The sequence below is a fragment of the Schistocerca serialis genome, chromosome 1 (genome assembly GCF_023864345.2).
Source record: "Schistocerca serialis cubense isolate TAMUIC-IGC-003099 chromosome 1, iqSchSeri2.2, whole genome shotgun sequence".
Taxonomy (NCBI): domain Eukaryota; kingdom Metazoa; phylum Arthropoda; class Insecta; order Orthoptera; family Acrididae; genus Schistocerca; species Schistocerca serialis.
In genome coordinates, this window is record NC_064638.1 from 456,546,203 (window position 1) to 456,565,121 (window position 18,919).

The window sequence follows — 18,919 nt, forward strand, 5'->3', positions numbered from 1 at the left end:
GCGCAGAATATTCCCTCACTTAGTATGAAAAGTTGATGGCCGCTTCCTAGTGCCACATGCTCAATTACTATAGTTATGGACAGTTACAAATCGAGAATTTCTTTCTTCAGCATTTTGTGAAAAGTGTAGCACGTCCTCACAGTAATCGAGAGGTGACCGTGCGAGCGTTTTTTGGGGAAACCATTTCTGTGCCGGACTCGTACAGCGTCAGAAGACTCAGAGTTCCCAAGCGGATTCGCAAAATTTGACTCTTGATTGTTGTGACACATATGCGCTACATTTACGATTACCCTCAATCCTGTTAGCTACTACTATAAAAAAAGCCCAGTAGTTGTGTTGGGCACAACTGAAGATAATAAAGACAATGACTCAAAACTCTGCGCTTTTGAAACAGTAGCAAGCACGGAAACGGTGGGCCCGTATTAACTGTTATTGACTTGATCGCGAAGTATTCACTGACTGAACTATCGTACAGTGTTTATAAACGTTGCAGAAATGTCAAATCAGTGTTGCCGAGCACAAGTCGCGCAGTTCGTTTCAGTAACGTCGTTCGTTAGTGCTGCAAGAGCTGTGTGGGACATCATAATTAAATGCCTGATACGTTACCGTGAATGGTCCCCCGTGTGTCAGTGATGGTGCTTGTAGTCAACAGGTAGCTATAACCGACTCCGTTGTTCTGGACAACAGTAACAAAACGAATCACTCATCGACCACGGCATGTGCCAAATATCCATTGCTGGAAGCCTTATACCCAGTTAGGCCCATCAGAAACGGTTTACTAGAACTGACGTATGTGCGAGGATGACACTCGCCAGCCGGCCTGTGTGGCCGAGCGGTTTTAGGCGCTTCAGTCTGGAGCCGCGCGAACGCTACGATCGTAGGTTCGAATCCTGCCTCGGGCATGGATGTGTGTGATGTCCTTAGGTTGGTTAGGTTTAAGCAGTTCTAAGTTCTAGGGAAGTGATGACCTCAAATGTTAAGTCCCATAGTCCTCAGAGCCATTTGAACCATTTTTTTATACTCGCCACTTCATCAAAGTGCTGCCTGAGTCCAATGGCGTACCGGAAGATTCGACTGGAAGAGTGAAAGTTGCAAATATAAGTTTAATAAGGCGAAAAGGCTAATTGTACAGAGTGAGGTAAATAAAAATGGCGCGAAGGAAAGGGTACCATTGGACGAGAATGTATGCACATAACCACACCCCGTCACCCGCACACCACGTGTACGCTCGCCTCATGATCCACATCGGTTCAGAGCGTAGTGAAAGCTGTGTCAGGGTGAGTGGAGCAAAGCAAAGGAGTCGGTGGTTCTCACAGTGGAGCAGCGAGTGTTCGTTGTGGAAAGTTACGTGACAACGAAGTCGTGGGAGTGATGAGGTCATTGTTTGCTGAGAAATTTAATGGTGTCAATGGGCCAGCAGAGAGTGCCATGCAACGCATAGTCCGTGATTGGTGTCAGACAGGATTTGTTTTGATCAAGTCAAAAAGCATTCCGAAACGTGCCCGCACGCCAGAAAGTGTGGCCGCAGTTCACCAGAAAGCGCTTCAGAGTACTACCAAATCAATCCGATGTCTGTCGCAAGACACCAGCATATCACATCGAAAATGCGGACGAGTTCTCCATCGGGACCTGCACATGCTTCCCTACCGAGTGCGCATTAAAACCAACAGATGCTCCTCGGTGCCTCCACTTTTGTGAGTGGTTGTTCACTGAGATAATAATGAATGGCTTGGACGTGGATCTGATGACGCCTGGTTTCAACTGAGTGGTTAAGTTAGCTCACGGAATGACAGGTTCTGGGCAGCAGAGAATCCACATAATTTCAATGAAACACCATTGCCTGATCAGAAGGTTGGGGTTGGGTGTGCAGTGTCTGTGCGCCACATTATTGGTCCGACCTTCTTTCATCGGATGCTGACTTCAACGCTTTACATTGGCAACACTTTTAAACCATATGTGCAGCATTAACGGAGGAGAAAATGACGTACAGTTACTTCCAGCAGGATGGAGCAACTGCCCATACAGCCTGCCTTACCTTGGAGCACATCTACACAATCTTCAACGCCTGATATAATTGTTAGCAGAGACCAGTCTGGTCGCGGCCCTAACTGGCCACCCAGGTCACCTGTTCTGCCAGTGTGCGATTACTTTATCTGGGGAGCCCTCAAGTCTAAGGTGTATCGCAACAACCCTCGTAGTCTTCAAGAACTGCATCAGAACATTTCGAAAGAGATGGCAGCAGTTCCAGCAGTCAACTTCAATGCGCCTTCAGCAGCTTGCTGACCAGGGCCAGAAACTGTCAAGACATGAATGGTGCTCACTTTGAAAATCTGCTGAAGTCAGATGTCGTTTCATCAGATGTGTTTCTTTTTGTCCTATAGCTCTATTCTCTGCGTCACTTTTACTTGCCCCACACGGCATTCGCGAGTACGGTGTCGTCTACGAGAGCAGCAATTGTGGGAAACTTAGACTATAAGGACCATCAGTTCTAGTGATTCTTGAGGGGTAGAGAGCAAGATTAGTGTTTAACGTCCGCCGACAATGAGGTCATCAAAGACACAACATAAGATAGGATTAGAGAATGAAATAGTCCGTGGACTTTCTAAGGAACCATCGCGGCATTCGCCTTATGCGATGTAGGGGAAGCACGAAAAACCTAAATGTGGATGTCCCGAATGCGCGTTCAGTGTGCTAATAGCTGCGCCACCTCGTTCGGTGATGACTGAGGGAACGGTGGAAACATATTCAGGACGTTATGTAAGCTCATTCCATTAAAAGGCGTCTGCTTTGGTGCGAACATATTTTATACAGTGAATTCGTGCGCGCTACGGAAGTCGCATGTTAGCCTATCTGTTAGAGCGGTGATCTCTGGATAGAGACTGCAAGGTATATCTTGACAGGACGAACGAACTTGGACAGTCTCCGGCCGTGAGAATGCTGAGTAGCGTATTTCGCTTTGGAAAGCCTCGTGGGCACAGCACAAAGTGCCGTGACGAGTGCTCTTGCGGATGTTCCTCGTAGCACAAACGCTTTGTCTTGTGATCTAAAGATGCGCGCTTTCAACTGACTTCGTTCTCGCTTACGGTGAGAGTTTTGTTGGCTTCGCACATTTGCTCTGCATTTACATTATTATGAATTATTTTGTCTTTCAGATTATGGCGAATTAGATTATTTTTGCGATACAATTTACCGTCGTATTTGATGCAGGAACATTATGCTTTTGTTCACGTTGACATTTGTTTAGAACACATGGGGAACAATATTAATCTCTGATTTGGTCATCCGAGATCTCAAGTTACTTATGTCAGTGCTATCTGACGCGCAACACAATGCTTCAGGAACTAATAATGTATGTAATATCTAGTGAGGATGTAAGACACACGGTCTATTTTATAGGGTTATCCATGAAGCAAATTACACTGTGTGTAAACATTATATTGCAATGGATACAGTTAGGATTTTATGAATCCTTGTCCCTGGTCTCTTCAGTGAATCTTCCCACGTGTGATCATACCTCCAGGTGCATTTAGTGAAGAACAACGTTCTCGAAATGTACCCGTTTATTTTAACCCTATTTAACGCGGAGAGGAAACAGCCTGAACTAAGCAATACTCGTAGTGCTATGACGTACCAATTTTCCGCTACGTGGGTAAATCTGTGTCGCTATGAAAATCGAGACACGTGCCGCTGGAAAAGCAGTCATCGACCTATTTTCTGCTATCACACAATCTCATGTTTTTTTTTTCTTCAGGTTATTATGTAGGGCCTACTATAGAACCCAGATGGCAAAAACATTTATCTTGAAAGAATTATATCTATGAAATATAATTTCGTTATCTGCAATCAGAAGATGAACGAAGTCTGCAGTGAGGATTCAAATTTCACTTTTGTCTCGGTTAACTGAGGTTAACCCCTGTTTCTTCTAACTTTATGCGCAGGCCCTTGCCACTCCCAAATTTTAGTCATGTCAATGAAACTGCGTTTAGTTACATATGGGTTCGATTTAACATAAAGGGATAACATTTCAGGGTATAAAACCAGGATAATAACCTCATGTGAGCATCCAGGTTAAAGTTAAACAAACGCGGACAGGCTTCTTCGTAACCCCAAAACGCTGAGAATACGTGTCTTTCGTGTAAGATTACGCTCTTGTTCACTCATCCTGATCTAGCCAACAGAATCCCCACGATGACCCTAACTACAGAGTGCAGCGCATCATCAGACCTCCTCCCTCTCCGCCCCTCCCCGCGACAGCTAAGATATCCTTTAACATGACACGAAGGGATATTTTCCTGTCTGCATTAGCGGCAACACCCCTTGGCCAACGCGACAAATACAAATAGGAAGGTAAATACTGATATGTACACTTTAAGAAAAAGAAAACAATAACTGGAATGAATATTTATTTAGAAAAGAACTCATTCGGAAGTGTCATGAACATGCAGTCTAAGACAAAAAAATGAGACACTGCGAAGGAATTATCAGAATGGGATGGAGATCGGCAAATGTGATAAAAGTGTACAGACAAGAAAGATTACAGTTTCCATAAAACTGGACGATTTATTGAAGAAAAGACCTTCACAAATTAACCAAGTCAATAATTCGTTGGTCCAAATAGTAATTTGGCTTGACGGAGTTGTTGAACGTCGTCCTGAGGGATATTTCGCTAAATTCGGTACAACTACCGCGTTGTGACGTCAAAATCCCAAGCTCGTTGGAGAGCTGAGGGCTTAATTTTCCAAACTTTCTGAACTGGGGAGAGATCCAGCCTCCTTGCTGGCGAAGATAGAGTTCGGCAAGTGCGTAGACAAGCAATAGAAACTTTCACAGTATGGAGAAGGGTATTATCTTCCTTAATATAATCCCAGAACGGATTGCCATGAAGGGCACCAAAATGCTGCGTAGAATATCGTTACCGTACTGCCGCGCTGTAAGAAAGCCGCGGATGTCAACCGAAGGGGTCCTGTTATGGAAACAAATGGCACAACTCCTGGTTGTTGGGCCATATGGCGGGCGACAGTAAGGTTGGTATTCCACCTCTGCATGGGGCACCTCCAGGCACGGGTTCCCGGGTCATCGGGGCTCGATTCTAAGTGAGACTCATCACTGTAAACAATTCTACTCTAGTCAATGAGATTCCAGGCCAAATGTGTCCGAAACTACCGTAAGGGGTGCCGTGAGTGCAGACCCCCCCCCCCCCCCCCCCTTCTGTGAGCCACTTATTAGTGGTACTTGTGGTCACTGAAGAATCAGTTGCACGTCGGATCGATGCTGGTGGTGAATCCGGGGCTCTGAATGTCTCTCTGACGATGGCTCGGTGCTCTCATTCTCTTGTCTCTCTCGGTCGACAGCTTCCTTCTTGATGCTGTTTTCAGCCATGGTTCACCAATTCCTGCCAAAATCGTCTAGAAGTGGCGTTGCTGCTGTCAAAATGTCGGTAGATTCGCCGATTATTTCAATCGGCTTCTTTGAGACCAACTACACATCCTCACCCAAATGCTGGCATCTGCATCTATTGTTCACGCGCCTATCTGCGAGGCATAGTTACTGCCCAAATGAGTACACGGAATGAAATTCACGAAGACTGGTATCGACATGTCCCCTGTTTGCTGTCCTTCCAGCTGCGCTGTGAAACTAAGCTTCAACGTCACGCAATCATCCATTGGCCGCCAAAATTTACAGTTTTGTGTTTCCCATTGATACCTGATTGAATATGTTTGTGACCAACTTCCATAAGTTCTTCCTGGTGATTCTTTCTTTTTTCGCTTGAGTGTATATGATGGTCTTTGTATGTGATTAGGAGAATTGTGTTTCAGATGAAGAGGCTGTTCAAGATTGGCAGTGTGTATCGATAAATGGATGAAACTGAATTTATTCCGAAGTTCCTACAACACTCTTCCCGAATTTCAAGAATTAGAAAAGTTTCTATCAGGGAGAAAAAAGTATTGACTGTTAACTCACAGTTTTCGAATGTAGCAGGCTATCCACACCGCAAGCTTACTGATACGAGCACTTTACATCACATCTTTATCAGGCGCCTTGTAGATTTGATTGTCGCTTTCCATTCAGTTGCTAATGCAGGTCGTTCAGTTCCGCAGCAAGTACACCAAAGCATATGTTGCCAAACTGCAGCACCCTGTACTTAATTGACGGTGATGTGCGTTCTTAATTGACAGTGCGTTGCAATCAAATGCTAGAGATCCTCAAAACTTCTATCAACAGTGTTTCTCGAGTAGATCAACGCCATCTCAACTCTTTTTACAGAAGTTAGAAGAAGATGTTTACAGTCAACATAGAAAGCTATGTAATTCCTGTCAGTCACACTGTAACGAATTTGAGGTGTGTTCCTCACAGAGTTTAACAAAACCCGAGAACGAACACTCGACGTATTACCGCATCACTGCTAAAAACAATACGCCGCTAGTCCGGCAAATGTTGCGCCCGTGGAAACTTTTCTCTTACCACTGACAAGCCGCGTTTTACGAGAGATACTCTTCACAAAAGACGAAACAACCCGTGCAGCTTTAATCAATCCTCATTCCATTTACCTCCATGAATTTTACTTCTACTTCGGAAACAATATGTTGGTCGCTATCACTGGAAGTAGTTTCATTGAGCCGTGCATCCTTCTTCCTCAGAAGCTTTTGCGGTAAATACTGGCTTAGGTGTCAGAAGACATGCCGCTTACCAATGGTGATAAATATAATTTGTGCAGATGATGGAGCCGCACAACGCGCAGGTATCTGAAAATGTCTTATTTCAGTATCACCAAGACCTGCAGGTGAAAAAAATAATTATCTACCGGTTTCTGTCATTTGATCTTCTTCAGTTACCACAAAATTATGTACACCGGCCCGCATGGCGTCAAAGTAAACAGCAGACTACACTCTGCACGGAAGGACAGACCCTGCCTATGGCGGTGTACCACTCAACTACAGCAGGGGATTTTACTATAGGATGTATTCTGCTTTTTGCTATTGACAGCAGGACTTAGGGCAATTTTGTACAGGGCGACAATTATTGAACCACATAATAAAACGTAAATTACGAGTATTTACAAACTACGACGTGCACACACTTCGTTCATGTAAGCGTCACTACTGAAATTCTGATTTAGGTTATGACACGTTCGATATCTGGCGATGACGTGGCTCACACGAATAGCGAAATTCTGCATGACCCGCTGAAGTGTCGGAACATCGATGCTGGCGATGACCTCCTCAATGGCTGTTTTCATCTCAGAAATGTTTTTGGGATTACTGCTGTACACCTCGTCTTTAAATATAGCCCCACAAAAAGGAGTCGCATGTGTTCAGATGCGGAGAATATGGTGGCCAATCGAGGCCCACGCCAGTGGTGTCTGGGTACCCTAGAGCCAGAATGCGGTCCCCAAAGCGCATCTCCAGGACTTCAAATTCTCTCCTGCTTCGATGGGGTCGAGCTCCTTCTTTCATGGATCACATCTTGTCGAAATCAGGGTCACTTTGGATAATGGGGATGAAATCATCTTCCAAACCCTTCACGTACCGTTCGGTAGTCACCGTACCATCAAGGAATATCGCTCCGATTATTCTGTGACTGGACATTGCACACCACACAGTCACCCGTTGAGGGTGGAGAGCCTCCTCGATTGCGAAATGCGGTCTCTCAGTCCCCGAAACGTGCGAATTTTGTTTATTGACGAACCCATCCAAATGAAAGTGAGCTTCGTCCCTGAATCAAATCATGCAGTGCGTATTAATTCCCGTCAAGCTTCGCGGCCAACCGTGCAGTTTGAACGTCCTAATACAAACCCCTAAGAAGGTATGACGATTTTATTTCAGACATTTCAATAATTGTCACTCTGTATTTTATTTGACGCCACAATAAGAACGTTCCCATACAGGCCACTGTAAATAATTTTATTTTTACCTTAAGGTGGTCTGATGATAGAAACCGGCAGTTAAAAGAGGTTTATTTCATCAGCGGCTCTCGGTGGTTGTCAAATTTGTGTTTTCTTTACAAAAAAAAAAGAATCGCGATGATTATTGTTTCTGAGATATGGAGAGTCAGCACATTACCAATTTGTTGCACGAGACCTTCTGTACGTAGCATCCGGGAAGACATGGAAAGGTCGAGATAGAAATGGTGTTTGGCAGCCAAGATCTGCCAATTTATTTAAACTTTTGCCTACAGACGTTCGTAAGGAGTCTCGATTATAAGTACACTATTCAAATGGATGAAGATCTAGTTTCACGAGTTATTCGTGTACCAGAAATAAATCGCCGTTCACAATGCAATTTTGGCAGGATGAATCTTAACAGCGCAAATGAACACTGCAGTCTTCCGGAACAGCTTGTATGCAAATGACAACCTTAGTACTTCATTCGAGCGAGGACATTACTTCACAGCGTTCATTTTCCACATTCCGAAAGTGCTATCATTGCGACGTGGTTTATTACCTGCTTTGCGCTCTGCTTCGGCTGAATGGCCGCACTTACTCGTGAAACTGATCGCTGGCAAAGCAGCGTGACAGCACTTTTTTGATGAAAATCAGTAATCATGTCTCGCGTATTTATAGGTAACATCACCGTTTATACTCATGACCTTCCATCTCAGACTCTTTGACTCACAGAATCCGCTCTGACTTAATTCCGCCTTAAACGACTGAACGGCCTGAAAGCCATAGTCGAGTCGTAAACTGGCATGTAAACTGGCCCACAGGGGTTCCACGTCTTAGCGGGGTCTAAGTGCGTGCTGTCCACTTAACACGCCAGCTATACGGCCACCGGCAGTCTGGGCGATCGTCTACTACAGCAGACTTTACTGCCTCGGCACTCACGACTCCTTGTGCTAACGGGACGAAGTGTCGTCTCGAGACTAGGTACCAGTCGTAACTACCTTTCTTGCGTTCCTCTATGGCACTGCCTGAAGTGAAACATGATTCAGTGAGTCCTAGGTTTTCGGTTGTCATGCTGCTCCATAACATCTCTGACTGAGCAAGGAAAAGACCGAAGTCCATCCTGATTTTAAAACTACTGAAAAATGCTACGTATCTAGGAAAATACGATAAATATTTTATTCAAAATCTCGTGTGTAGTAAAAAGAGTCATGGTCTTGCATCGTGAAAGGTCGCCGTACGGTTGGGACCTACTAGTCTCCAAGAGCTCTACCGAAATCTAATTCAGAGTCCTTGTCGTGATCCGAGCTGCATCTGAGGTCTTAGTATTATTTTGTTCCTCATATGCTACTAGGTTCAACAGATACGGGGAGCTAGCGAGCTGCTAGGGAACATAGAAATCGAAACGCATTGCCTTACTTTAAAAGCAAACAGCAGCCATCTTTCTGTAACTAAGTATCGTCCTTAAGTTGGTGGCTTAAAGCATAAAAATGAAGACTGAGAACTTCTACATGCAATACGCAACTGCATTTTTTAAATTGAATTTTGAGTATCGGTTTCGCTCTGGCCATCCTCGGGCTACCTGTGCCAAAGAAGAACAATTATCATATGTTATCACAGTCATATACTCCAGCCATACAATATAAACATTAACATGAATGAAATTTATACTCAGCAACGGAGTGTGCGCTGATATGAAACTTCCTGGAAGATTAAAACTGTGTGCTGGACAGAGACTCGAACTCTGGACATTTGCCTCTGGCTGGCAAGTGCTCTATCGACCCGTCCTCACTTCCACCAGTACTTCGTCTTCTACCTTCCAAATTTCACAGAAGCTCTCCGGTGAAACTTGTAGAGCTAGTACTCCTGGAAGAAAGGATATTGCGGAAACATCGCTTAGCCACAGCGTACACTTGCGCGCAGTAGGCAAAGGTCCCGAGTTCGAGTCTGGGTTAGGCACGCAGTTTTAATCCGCCAGGGAGTTTCTAAACATTAACCTTCCTGGAGCAACCGTAGTGCCTTGGCTAATGCTGCAATTGCCCTAAGACTTTAAGTTACGTGCCTTTGGCATTTCCAACGTTGTATCTATTGATAAATTCTGAAGAATAACATGTTCAGGACGTCATATCGTTCTAAAATTCTATAAACCATCACAGAAACTAGATTTTACATTAATTACTCTTTAGTTAGATAGTAATAATTATCAAAATTAAATCATTACAATGCCATCTATAAAAAGCACTGAAAACACACGTATAAATGAATTCATATAATAAAAGTAAATCAAACAAAATTTCATACTGAAAGAAGGCAAGTTATGCATTTCATTAGACTTATTGCTTCGAATGATCGTTCCTGACTTATCCTTGAACATTGACCAACCTGTATATCATATCTCAAACGCTTCGAATTTCATCGTCTGCCGTTTTCCCACAGCCGTTAATTTATTATCACACAATGTTGCGAACGGACATTCTCTAAAAATTCATCCTCAAAATAAGGCAGATGTTTGATACTGTTGTACTTCCTTTGGCCAGGAGAAGCCTCATTGCCAGTACTGGACTCCCTTCAGTCCTGTTTTTTTTTTTTTTTTTTTTCTTTTTCCCTCCGAGGTGAGAGAATTTCTCAACTTCTTCATCTACTTTCTGATGTCCAATTTTGATTTGAAGTTTATCTCCAATCACCTTTCTGCATCTACTCATTACTTCTATCTATCTTCGATTTACTCTCAACCGATAGTGTATGTTCATTGAACTGTTCATTCCATTCAACAGGTCTTACTCCTTGTGATCTGTCAGGTTTCCTGGCGTGGTTGACTAAGGTATGTCTCCAGATCATCTGCCGAGTTGTTTCCATTTTATGCACAATACTTTGACGACCGACATAGATGACTTCGTCAGGTGCCGCAAATCTTGCTGTTATGTGTCCTTGTTGTCCAGACTACAATCAGATTGTGAGCTGTTGTTGGTCACAAGCACGTCCTACATTTCTTCATGAATAGCCCAACACATTCGGGAATTAACTTCGATCTTCGAGCGCTACAGAAGTTTGTATTAATACTAACTGAGGAGTCCTGTGTTGCCCGGGCCAGAAAATTTGACACGGGAGAAGGCATGAGAACCATTTTAGATATATGACACGTACAGACGTAGTTTTTATTAAGGATATTGTGAGTGCAATTTTTCTCTCTAGATTGTTTTTCTTTGCGTCTCTGTTGATCGTCGGTAAAGAGTGAATAACGAAAACGCACTGAGAGATTAAAAAGTGATTAATTTGATATTACACGTCGCTATTAAAGTATGAATGGCGAAACCATGCAAGCATCATATTATGTCAGATGAATCAAACAATAAACTCAGCTTCACGTGTATAGTTTGTAAATCACTCGGTATGTAGCTTTACTTAAGAGCGTATTTTGCTCCATATTTCGCGGATTTTTGCTCGCCGCACTCATCCACTACTACGCACAGCAACAACAGTCCCTTACTAACAGCTTGAGACCGTAGCCGCGAGTGGGTGGCTGTGAGTGGTTATGGAAAGAACGTATGTCAGTAAATAGACACACAAGGCTTTTATATGTAGATTGTATGTGAGGTCAGCGTGTGTACGTTAAGCCTCTCTTTCCCTGAAGTGGTCATAAAGTATCATTACGCAGAAAGCCACATACACATGCTACACATCATACAGACTGTTTGCTTACGATAAATCGTAGTATGTTACAAAAACATTGTCATGAATACCTGACAAGCACACAATGCTATGCAAAACATGGCAAGTAATTTATTTTTAAAATGTGATGGGTTTAATATCTCGTGATCACCTAAAGATTTTTCTACCATGGGATGACTTTAAATGTCGTCCATTCAGTCTCTTGTCAATAAATAGGGTGCTCATTAGTTTACTCAATGTAAGTGTAGGCTGCTGAATTGCCAGTATAATGAAAGGCTGCCCCGAGGCAGTGGTGACATTATCTTTATTTATTTATATATAGAAAGCAGGTGTTGACAGATGTGAAAATTACCGAACTATCACTTTAATAAGCCACAGCTGCAAAATACTAACGCGAATTATTTACAGACGAATGGAAAAACTGTTAGAAGCCGACCTCGGGAAGATCAGTTTGGATTCCGTAGAAATGTTGGAACACGTGAGGCAATACTGACCTTACGACTTATCTTAGAAGAAAGATTAAGGAAAGGCAAACCTACGTTTCTAGCATTTGTAGACTTAGAGAAAGCTTTTGACAATGTTGACTGGAATACCCTCTTTCAAATTCTAAAGGTGGCAGGGGTAAAATACAGGGAGCGAAAGGCTATTTACAATTTGTACAGAAACCAGATGGCAGTTATAAGAGTCGAGGGGCATGAAAGGGAAGCAGTGGTTGGGAAGGGAGTGAGACAGGGTTGTAGCCTATCCACGATGTTATTCAATCTGTATATTGAGCAAGCAATAAAGGAAACAAAAGAAAAATTTGGAGTAGGTATTAAAATCAAGGGAGAAGAAATAAAAACTTTGCGGTTCGCCGATGACATTGTAATTGTGTCAGAGACAGCAAAGGACTTGGAAAAGCAGTTGAACGGAATGGACAGTGTCTTGAGAGGAGGATATAAGATGAACATCAACAAAAGCAAAACGAGGATAATGGAATGAAGTCGAATTAAGTCGGGTGATGCTGAGGGAATTAGATTAGGAAATGAGACACTTAAAGTAGTAAAGGAGTTTTGCTATTTGGGGAGCAAAATAGCTGATGATGGTCGAAGTAGAGAGGATATAAAATGTAGACTGGCAATGGCAAGGAAAGCGTTTCTGAAGAAGAGAAATTTGTTAACATCGAGTATAGATTTAAGTGTCAGGAAGTCGTTTCTGAAAGTATTTGTATAGAGTGTAGCCATGTATGGAAGTGAAACATGGACAATAAATAGTTTGGACAAGAAGAGAATAGAAGCTTTCGAAATGTGGTACTACAGAAAAATGTTGAAGATTAGGTGGGTAGATCACGTAACTAATGAGGAGGTATTGAATAGGATTGGGGAGAAGAGAAGTTTGTGGCACAACTTGACTAGAAGAAGGGATAGTTGTTAGGACATGTCCTGAGGCATCAAGGGATCACAAATTTAGCATTGGAGAGCAGTGTGGAGGGTAAAAATCGTAGAGGGAGACCAAGAGATGAATACACTAAGCATATTCAGAAGGATGTAGGTTGCAGTAGGTAGTGGGAGATGAAGGAGCTTGCACAGGATAGATTAGCATGGAGAGCTGCATCAAACCAGTCTCAGGACTGAAGACCACAACAACAACAACGGTAGTGAAACATTCTGGCACGAACAATTCATCTCACTTCTCCTACCGAAGAGGGAAAGCAATTTCAATATCTTTTACTTGCCGTTCAATGTCTTGATTGTAAGCAAATAATTGTTAGGCTCTACGTTTCGACAATAATGCTATTATGGAAATAAAACACTGTACCTTTCTCGGATAGCAGCTGGAACCTCACTTCTGCTGTACCTGTAACAAAAGTCTTTGATCAGTGGCGTAATTCGTAAATTGATTTAAGTGCGAGATAACGCGTGAATGAGGGTGAGATAACACAGGTTCACGGCGAGTTAAAACAAAATGGCCCGCTGAGCGGCGTGCTCCATGCGCTGCGCCAGGTCGCACCCTGCGCACCTTTTTGGGTGTTTTTGCTCTCTCGGTCACGCGGGGTTTGGGATTTATGGGCGCCCAGAGCTGATAGCGGCCCGTACACTGTTGACGCTTAGCTGCGCGGCCGGCGTAATGATCGCTGTTGATACCGCTTTTCTCTTCCCGTGCGCGCTGCACGTGAAATACACAGCGGTCGCTCAATGAATCTCGCAGACCTCTGCGGCAAATACTCCACCGGTGTTTACTGGACCAGTGCAGGCACGTACACCTGCCACGCTATCACACGTTACAGCTCACCTGACTAAAACGAAATTTTTATTTCTAATAGCACATTTATAGCGGTCGCAGGTGCGGTTCAGTGGGCAAACGTGGAAATGAAATTTCGCTGCTTTTCAAGCGTGTCGCAAAATACATTTAATTTCGCACGCTTCGTTTCGTCTGCGCTGTTCCATACAAGCCGAAAAAGATAGTTAGATAGTTTATTTTGGACATGTTTAGAAGCTTCGATATTTAGTTCAACTGTTGCAATCGTTCTGAAATGAATTTGGCCAAATTAATATACAGAAAAAAAGCTTCAGGTATACAGAAAAAATGAACGCCATAATAAATACACAGTGCCTCATGTTTTCGCTAATTGTGGGGATAATGATCGACTTGCCACAATGGTTGATTGTACTTTTGATCGCGAAGTGGAGACTTCGGACGCCTCACGAACTGTGTAACACACGAAGCAGAGCAAAACTGAAAAATTCCACAGTTCGGGTTAGAAGATTACATACGACGACCGAAGAAAGGCAGACATAAAAACCAATCCGGCTGAAATGAAGACTTTATACGTTTACCCCTATGGTATACTCCACAAACCGTTTTACAGTGTGTGGCGAATGAGAGTCTTTCTTTCCGCTGTGCATTTGTATTACATTACGATATCTAAAACCCACTAATTGGTTTTAACATATATGACACGCAACTGAGTTGTTCCTGTTCGACATGACATTTCTTTCTTAACATCATCACAAAAATTGGTAATAATTAAATTCATAGGTTTGTTTCTCCGCACACTACTGTCACTGTGGACCTGATTATGACCAGGCATGCCGAATATTGGTAAGTAAAAAAGAAATATAAAAGAAGTCCACATATTTTGTTTTATTTTCTCGTTTAAGAAGATGTTTCCTACGAAGGACTTGTTCGTCCTCATTTCCCCCTGCCAGAGTTGTGTTGTGTAAAATGTAATACCAAAAATAACAATGCATGCCAGAACAATAGTATTTATAATCTGTCTACTCATAAAACAGATCTGTACTTATTATCAGTTTCGAGTGAAATAGTCATCATCAAGCAACACAAAATTCTTAAAAAGCTTAAGTGGTATCACTTTTACTGTGACATCAATAATGACAAAACTAGATAAACCGATTGAGCGTCTGTTACCATCAGAGTGACAACGTAACCTTTTTTCATCTACGTCACCGTTAGAATGATACCACGTAAGCTGCTACAACAGTTTTATGTTGCTTGATGCTTATCACTTCGAAACTTGTAGTCAAAGATGATTTGGTATATCAGTAGCGCCTGGTGCTGCTCAGGTATTAGTTTCTTTAAATAATTACAAGCAATGGGATGCCACAGGCTTGGTGTCATAATTTGATCTTCGGAAATTTAAAATGTGTCATTGTAAAATAAAAAATATTTGACGATCTTGACTTCAGATGTAACTTCTTTGAAATATGAGGAAAGAGATAACACTAAAACTACGCAACGTGGTGGCTTATCTTACTCTTGTGGATGGTAATGAAAACTAGATTCTAAGAAAAGTAGAGGAACAAAGAATTGAAGAAGTTGAAATGAGGATTCTGAGGTCACTTCGTGGACTAACATAATGAGACAAGAGTGCGGAGGGAAGACATAAGACAGCAACTAGATTTGAAAATAACAGTGACAGAAGAGAGTAAGCACCCCCTTCCCTTGAAAAAAAACCCTTAAAGTGAAAGTTAAAAAAGTAAACGAAAATATTGCGTGACATTAAAAAAAATGGTTCAAATGGCTCTGAGCACTATGGGACTCAACTGTTGAGGTCATTAGTCCCCTAGAACTTAGAACTAGTTAAACCTAACTAACCTAAGGACATCACAAACATCCATGCCCGAGGCAGGATTCGAACCTGCGACCGTAGCGGTCTTGCGGTTCCAGACTGCAGCGCCTTTAACCGCTCGGCCACTTCGGCCGGCCGTGACATTAAAAGAATGCCACCTAAAAGCCTGCCATGGCAGGCATTACATTCTAACCAAACTGAAGACGGGACGCCGGCAAGTGTGGCCGAGTGGTTCTAGGCGCGTCAGTCAGGAAGCGCGGTACCACTACGGTCGCAGGTTCGAATCCTGCCTCGGGCATGGATGTGTGTGATGTCCTTAGGTTAGGTTTAAGTATTTCTAAATTCTAGGGGACTGATGACCTCAGATGTTAAGTCCCATAGTGCTCAGATCCATTTGAACCATTTGAAGACAGGACGTAGAACGGCCAGGGAGAGATGGAAACAACAGATTTATTAAATTCTTTTGGTTTTGAAATGGGCCAAAACTCAGTCCTTGAAATAGAAGAGAAGTGGAAGAAAAAGACCATGTCTACTACTACGACACCCTTCGTTACTTGTTACTTACTTCTGGTAAGTTGATAACGGAGGAATAGAAAGAATCCGTTGGATTAGCTAACAAAATCTCCGCTCAAAATGCAAAGGTACAAGTTCGCAGTTATATTGCACGTATTCCATCGTCTTCTGTGAACTGTGAACAGTAAATTTGCATTATCTCTACTTAAGTAAATACCGTGGATGATAAACATACTTGTAGAAGTTTGTGGTCATAACAGGTATGTCCCACAAATAGTCAGATCTGGAAGAGTTGCTAACTGGATACATACGAAGCGATCTCTGTTCCGTTTCTCACACTAAGTAAGCGTGAGAATATCACGACAAACGCTACACGCTGAGGCGCGCGCTGTGAGTGGCGCGTAATCTGAAGGGTCGCCAGGCGGCAAGGCATCGCTGAGACGAGGACAGCAGACGCGCAGCCGGGATTTCTCGGGCAGGCGTGCAGATGAATATTGAAGCACTCCCTAGCGAGCGCTCCCTTCATAACGCCTTGCCTCTGACTGCGCGTGCTGGCTCACTGCGCGCACAGTTGGGAAGTCCCTCCAAGATCCTGAAGATAATCCTGCGTAAATATACGACCGTGCTTAGCGCGCGTGTCATTTGCATGTGTCAACTCAATCCGCACTTGAAGATTAAATTATGCGCACTGTTACTACTGAGTGATCTTCCTTCTGGAAATAGCGTAATATTTAATAGATCTCTTACATTTACTGCTGCTACTTATATTATATCTACGGAATACTAAGTGTGATATGAAAGAAGTATGTTGATGAACAAACACATATGGTGCCCTGAGACAGTTGTACAATATACTGGCTTTACCAAGTACTACAGAAGGAAACGTCTTAATTTTAAGAAAATTTAGCCAGTGAAGTTGACATTAAGTAAATTACAGCTCTAATAGATTTGTTTCGTTTTTTTTCAAATTGGGGTCCATTTCCTGCTTAATAAAGACTTTACTTCATAATTCTGCAATTAGCTAATTTTGTTTACTTGAGCATTATCAAGCTAAATCAAAATAAAAATTGTTATCTTTAGAGCATGTTATAGGCCACTTATGAGTGTATGGACAGCAACTGTTATTACGTAACTCAATTATGTCCAGAGGGCGATGATTTCTACATAAGGGAATACACTGAAGTGACAAAAGTCAGCTGGCCGCTGTGGCCTAGCGGTTCTAGGCGCTTCTGTCTGGAACCGCGTGACCGCTACGGTCGCAGGTTCGAATCCTGCCTCGGGAATGGATGTGTATGATGTTCTTAGGTTAGTTAGGTTTAAGTAGGTCCAAGCTCTAGGGGACTGATGACCTCAGATGTTAAGTCCCATAACCCTCAGAGCCATTTGAACCATTTTTTTGACAAAAGTTATGGGCTACCCTTAATATCGTGTCGGACCTCCTTCTGCCTAGCCTGGTATGGACTCAACAAGTCGCGGAGCGTCCATTACAGAAATATTGATCCAGTCCATAATTTCGAAGGTGCTGCGGTGCAGGATTTTGTGAAACAACTGACCTATCTGTTATATCCCATAAATGTCAGATGGGATTAATGTCGGGCGATCTGCGTGGACAAATCTTTCCCTCGAATTGTCCAGAATATTCTACAAACCAACAGCGAACAATTGTGGCCTGTTGACATGGGGAATTGTTATCCATAAAAATTCCTTCGTTGTTTGGGAACATGAAGTCCATGAATGGCCCACATAGATGAACACAACCAATTTCAATCAACAAACGGTTCTGTTGGACCTATGGACTCATTGGAGCCACCACCTGATTGCGCAGTGCCTTTTTAACAACTTGGGTCTGCGGGTTTGTAGGTTTTGCGCTACACTCTAACCCTATTATCAGCTGTTACCACTGAAATTGGGACTCATCTGCCCAGACTGCAGGCTTCCAGTCGTTTAGGATCCAACACATATGGCCACGAGCCCAAGAGAAGCGCTGCAGGCGATGTAATGCTGTCGGCAAGGCACTAGCGTCGGTCGTTTGCTGTCACAACCTATTAATGCCAATTTCGCCGCACTGTCCTACCGGATATGTTTGACGTATGACCTACATTGATTTCTGCGGTTATTTCACCCAGTGTTTCTTATCTGTTAGCACCGACAACTTTACGCGAACGCCTCTGCTGTTGGTCGTTAAGTGAAGGCCGTCGGCCACTGAGTTGTCCATGGTGTGTCCTTCCCATATGAATAACCTGAATACAAATGACAGCTCCGCCAGTGTACTGAACTTTTATACCATGTGTACGTGATACTACCACTGCCTCTATATGTGCATATCGCTGTCCCATGACTTTTGTCACCTCAGTTTAAAATGGTTATGTAAATGTAAGAGAACTCTCTTTAAATAAGGCATTATTGTTCTTTGCGATGAAAGTTTCATCTATATCTAAAAGTGGTGGAGGTATTCGCACAGAATTTGCATGAGTTCTTTTGTTGTTCTTTTTCCCGGTTTTGTTCTTAGTCTACACAGGGCAACAACAATAATGGCAGAGGGTAGTGGGATTTTATTCCTGTTGCATCCCCCTTCCCCCGGCAAGGAATTTTTGTACACCATCTGTCTGTGCCTAGTCTTATCACATTTGAAAGAGTCCAAACTTTTTTTTTCGAAATGTTTGGGAATCGTGTAATTGGGGCGGGACGCGGGTGCTAGCCCGACATTCATCCAGTTATGTGTGGGAAACCTCCTAAAAGCCACTTGCGTCCTGGTCTACACACCAACCCTCATCGTTAACTCACTGGAA